Below are 6,000 nucleotides of genomic sequence, written 5' to 3' on the forward strand. Positions count from 1 at the left end.
GTGTGTGTGTGTATATATATATATACGTATATCCTATATATGTATATATGTATATAATATGTATATATATATATATATATATATATATATATATATATATATATATATATACAATAGACATAATTTACATCATATGCACATGTATATTGTATGTACTGAATTACAAAGAGTTACAAGGATTAGGATGTCTCAAAGACTTAGTCAATCAGACGAGACATCATGTGCTCACTCGATTATCTTTAGGAGCAGGTTTTACGATTCATTTAGTGTTCTAATGATTTAGTCTAGCTTTCTTTTAAACCATTCTACACTGCTGCTGTTTGCAACTTCCGGTGGCAGTTTATTCCATGTGTTACATATCTTTTATGTGAAGAAGTTCCCACAATGCGAAATGTTGCATCTCTTCAGTTCTAGTTTCCATCCGGTTTCTTGTCTGGTTTTCGTTTAATGTGAAGAGGTTACTATCTACTTTTGTTATGCCTTTCAGTATTTTGAATGTCTCTATTAGTTGTCCTCGCAATCGTCGTGTTTCTAGGTCATTAATGTTCAGGCTCTCTAGTGGTCTTTGGTAATCTATTTGCCTGATGGATGGAATTAACTTTGTGGCTCTCACTTTTACCCCTTCTAGTCTATTTATGTCCTTTCTTAGTGTTGTTCACCAAAACTGTACTGCATATTCAAGATGTGCCTAACTATTGATGTGTAGAGCTGCAGAACTGTTTCCTCATTTCTGTATCTGAAGTGCCTCTTTATATATCCCACTAGTTTCTGTGCCTTCTTTTCAGGTTTTATGCATTGTTTTGTGGATTTTGATAATAATAACTCTAAGGTCCTCTTCTTGTTTTACACTAGTCATTCCCAAGTAGTAAGTAGTTGACATGAGGGTTGCTTGTGCCTATTCGTAACACTACATTTATCCAGGTTAAAAGGGATTTGCCATATTTTTAACCACTCTCCTAATTTCTTTAGATCATATCTTAAACTTTCCGCTGTATCTGGGTCTGCTGCTTTTACACTTAGTTTGGTGTCATCTGCGAATTTGCAGCCTACACCAATGTCATTCATGTAAATCAAAAGAAGAGCGGGCCAAGGACAGAACCCTGAGGAACTCCGCTTGTCACATCTGCCCACTCTGATTCTTCACTATTTATTACGACTCTGTTTTCTGTTAGTTAGCCAGTCTTCAATCCAGCCTGCTATTTCTCCTACAGTTCCTAAAGCTATAACATTTGACATTATTTTCTTGCGTGGAACTTTGGTAAAGGCCTTTTGGAAATATAAGTAGAGTATATCTATTGCTCTACTACTGTCGTAAATACCAAGCAAGTTATAAAAAAACTTCAAGAGGCTTGATAGGCAGGATCTGTTTTGTCTGAAACCGTGTTCGTTGTTAGGCTCTTTAACAAGTTGTTTCTATCAATATGTGTGTGTGTGTGTGTGTGTGTGTGTGTGTGTGTGTGTGTGTGTGTGTGAGAGAGAGAGAGAGAGAGAGAGAGAGAGATTATAAATCTGAAGAATGTTTTATTGTTTCCAACACCTGTAGCTTACAAAGAAGTAGCAGGTGAAGTTTCTTTGGCAAATATAAAAAAAAACAAAATTATATAATGTTGTTTTCATTGTTTCTATCAGCATTTCACTTGTGTGCAGTGGATACCGATTATCAAAATTAAACTACAGCTTTGATATTTACACATTAATTTATCGGGGGTGGGGGGCGGTGGCGGTGTGACGTGACCAGGTGCACCCACTTAAAACTGTCACTGCAGGCTTTTGATTGAGATACCGCCACAGTGAGATCTGTATTTCATTTTTGTTTGTGCTGCTTCAAGTTGCAAAGTATTTATGTGAAGTGTAACGTAAATTGTAAAATTGCTCATTACCAGAATCGAGTTCATTTCTGTGTGCAACTCTTCGATTCCGAAATCAGACGCCTCATTCCAGAGAAGTAATAATAGGTGTTTTCGATTACAGATTAGGAGTTTGTTATCTGTGGTTTCTGTACATCAGCTTGTGTGCAATATTGGCTTTTCTACTACACACTCTCTTTACAGTGCCCTTCAAAATGGGCTTCTATTGAGTTCCCTTCAAGAAAACCCCACTCATTGCTTCTTTCATCTTGTAGTGAGGGACTGTTGCATTTTATCCCAGTTACGCTAACCATTCTTGTGATATGATTTTGATTTGTAAATATAATAATTAGTTAGGTAAACCGCAGAGTTTAACTAATCACTCTCCTTTTGAAGCAGGCAATGTGTGGTATATTATATATATATATATATATATATATATATATATATATATATATATATATATATATATATATATATCTTCAGGTGACGCCTCATCATCAGTTGTTAGAGGCGGTGGATCGCCGACAGCAGCTTCCGATAGAGCTGGAGAAACTGCAGGAGGCAGCGTAGTGGCTCGGTAGGAAGCCGGAGAGACAGAAGGAGGAGTATCCGTCACTTCTGCAGGAGGTTTTTTGGCGCACCAGGAACATTGTGATGGGAAGTTGTTGACGTTGTTTTTTCATCTGAGCAAAGATGCTCTTGTACAACGCCATTACACCGTCAATACGGTTACTGAATTCGATGGCTAATTTCACTTATTTCCCCGGTTTTGTGTAAGTCTTATACCCAGTGTGGAGGGTAAACACATACCAATTGACAACACTGATAAACAATTGAAGAGCGCAAAACGCCGCAAAGAATCCCGTAGTCCCCTTGAATAAGTACGAATAAGTGCTGGTAAGAGGTCGGAGTTACGATTGTTGTGATGAAAGTGCCTCAGCGTCCATGGGTACAAGTGGTGTGCGGATTTAGCACAGGAAATGGGAAGTTTGTTGACACAAGCGACTCTACAAACATCGAGATGGCTTCAATATTCTAAACTTTTTTAATCATAAGTAAAAATTTCGAAAGCGTTTTGGGGTTGTGGGCACTGTGTTGGCCACCCTTTTCATTAACCTCTGTATAAATCTTAAAATGTGGCCAGTCCACACGGTTTTTTTGTTTTAACCCTATAAATATATATATATATATAGTATATATATATAATATATATATTATAGATATTATTATAGTATATACATATTACAGCAATTTTAACATTACCGCATTACTATGACAACTAGAATTCATGGAAACAGTTTATAAATGCATCGGCGTATGTGTGACGCTCCACTAGATTAGCAACGATGAGTCATTTTTCCTCGCATCATCTGCTTGTAAGTATACATCCGAAATATTTGTAATTTTTCGGGGTTAATTTGATTAAAAAAAAGGAATAATAGACAAGAATTAAATAAACATTTTGAAGTAAAGTTAAACTAAATAATGAGTAAAGTAAACAATTAAGGGAATAAAGCTTTGCACCTCATTAAGTGTAGTCGTCTGCTGCTCGTAACTGTGTTTACGGAGTGAGTGCTTAGGAACCAGGAACAGCTACGTGGTTCAAGTGCAATGTGGAGTGAATTAAGACCAAGATGTGTATAATTACAATCAAATAAGCAATGTGGAGTTTCAGTTGTGAAAACAGTAAGGATAAAACCACTGATTACTAGGTAAAAATGAATTTAGTTCAAACCATGACCCCAGGAATAAAAAGTTTCATACTTTCACTAATATAGGCAACAAAATGTTGTTTTATTGTGCTGATTACAACTGGAATTTCGAGTAAGGTCAACAAACGTTACATATATATGGTAACATTGTTCAAATGAGTGCTGGAAAGGCTGGGAAACATGGCGGATTATCCGTGGTTAGACCGGCCAGCCACACGATTGCCGCCATATTGGATTTCTAAACTGCCTTGAGATCATATTTTACGAAGAGCTCATATGCTTATTTTAGTTCGTATGAGGCTTTCATGTATTACATTATGTTGACGAAACTTCAATCATTTGAATGGTATGATTAAAGTTGTAATTGTATTCTTGTTTCACCAATTAAATATCGAGTGAATAAGGCTTAGTCAGCTTGATGACTATGGATTGTCCGCGGTTGTTTACCCTATATATATACATATATGTATATATATAGCATATACATACACACACACACACACACACACACACATATATATATATATATATATATATATATATATATATATATATATATTATATATATACTTAAAAAATCACAGTAGATGCACGTGACTTAATAAAATAAGCGAATATCACAGGAAAATAGTGGGAAGAAATCCGAGCGCTTTCGTCTTTACTAAGGCATTGTCAAGGAACGAATGAAATACAGTTGGAAAGATAGTTATCAGGTTAACAACAAGATCAAGATTACCAGATCGTTAATTGTCAAAAGGGTAAAAATTAAATATATAATCCAGGATTATCGGATATCACACGGTCACAAACTTAAACATAGATTTAACCCTAACAGAAACTACAACGTATCGTATAGTCCAAAACATGTAAAAACTGAATATATTAACTGTGTTGCCTATATTTATCTACAACTTTTTTCATTATGAAGGCATCAAGTTTAAATAAACCAAGACTTAAATCTAGAACATTTCCATTATTTAACTTTATTTCAGTTAATAAGATGATCTAAATCTCTTATATGTACTGGTGCTGTTTGAGACGTTGTGGAAGAGATTTACCGGTTTGTGCGTAATAGACTTTATCACACTTATCATTTATGTTAAAAAGCTTTAAAACTCTAGGATTTCCTAAAAACCTCTCATCATAGAGTAATTTTAGAATGTTATGCTTACTAAATTTAAGTTTGTCATTAGTTAAATAGAATTTTTTTCTAGCTCTTTTCCAAACCACATCTACAAAAGTCCTTGGGTATTTAAGTTTCAAGGTAATATCATAAATAGTTTTAATCTCAGCGTCAATAAACTGTGGGCTACAGACACGTAAAGTCCTTAGGAACATCCCAGAAAGAACAGAGAATTTAACATTTTGATGGTGATTGGAGTAGTAATGAACAAAAGAGGCAATGTTAGTTGATTTTCGAAAGACTGAAAAGGTGAAATTTCTATAATTTCTATGGACAGTTTCATCAAGAAAATTCAAATTACAATTTCTTTCTTCCTCTCCAGTAAATTTGATAGAAGGGACTAAATTATTGAGATTATTAAGAAATTCCTGGATATTTTCGTGAGCTGGCCAAATACAGAAAATATCATCCACAATACCCGAAACCTATTATGGACTTTTTGGGGCAAAAAAAAAAAATTCGTTGGTTAAGAGTTTTGTCCTTAAAAAAGTTCCATGTAAATATTGCTAAGGACAGGAGATAAGGGATTACCCATAGCCATGCCAAACTTTTGTACAAAATTTTATTTTAATGGGGAGAGATTATAATTCCGAATATTGTTATATTGTTTCCAACACCTGTGGCTTACAAAGAAGTAGCAGGTGAAGTTTTTTTGGCAAATATAAGAATTAAATACATGCATAAAAAACAAAATTATATAATGTTGTTTTCATTGTTTCTAACAGCATTTCACTTGTGTACAGTGGGTACAGATTATCAAAATTTAATTACGCTTGATATTTACACATAAACTATCCGGGGGTGGGTTGGGGGGGGGGGGGGGGTGAACGTGACCGTAAACCAATTGCATCCACTTAAATCCGTCACTGCAGGCTATTGATTGTGTGATACCCCTATAGTGAGTTCTGATTTCATTTTTGTTTGTGCTGCTTCAAGTTGCAAAAGTATTTATGTGAAGGTAAAAAGAAATTAAATTGTAAAATTGTTCATTACCAGAATCGAGTTCATTTCTGTGTGCATTCCAGAGAATTAATCATAGGTGTTTTCTATTACAGATTAGGAGTTTGTTATCTGTGGTTTCTGTACATCAGCTTGTGTGCAATATTGGCTTTTCTACTACACACTCTCTTTACAGTGCCCTTCAAAATGGGCTTCTATTGAGTTCCCTTCAAGAAAACCCCACTCATTGCTTCTTTCATCTTGTAGTGAGGGACTTTAGGTTAAACCGCAGAGTTTAACTAATCACTGTCCTTTT

At 35.0% G+C, this 6,000-nt stretch overlaps 1 protein-coding gene across 1 annotated transcript in view; it reads right to left on the reverse strand.

Annotated features, from left to right (window-relative positions):
- The window catches only part of LOC135215334 (mucin-2-like), a 124,511-nt gene that overhangs the window by 38,892 nt on the left and 79,619 nt on the right, over positions 1 to 6,000 (reverse strand). The window lies entirely within an intron of this gene.

The sequence above is a fragment of the Macrobrachium nipponense genome, chromosome 5, assembly GCF_015104395.2.
Source record: "Macrobrachium nipponense isolate FS-2020 chromosome 5, ASM1510439v2, whole genome shotgun sequence".
Taxonomy (NCBI): domain Eukaryota; kingdom Metazoa; phylum Arthropoda; class Malacostraca; order Decapoda; family Palaemonidae; genus Macrobrachium; species Macrobrachium nipponense.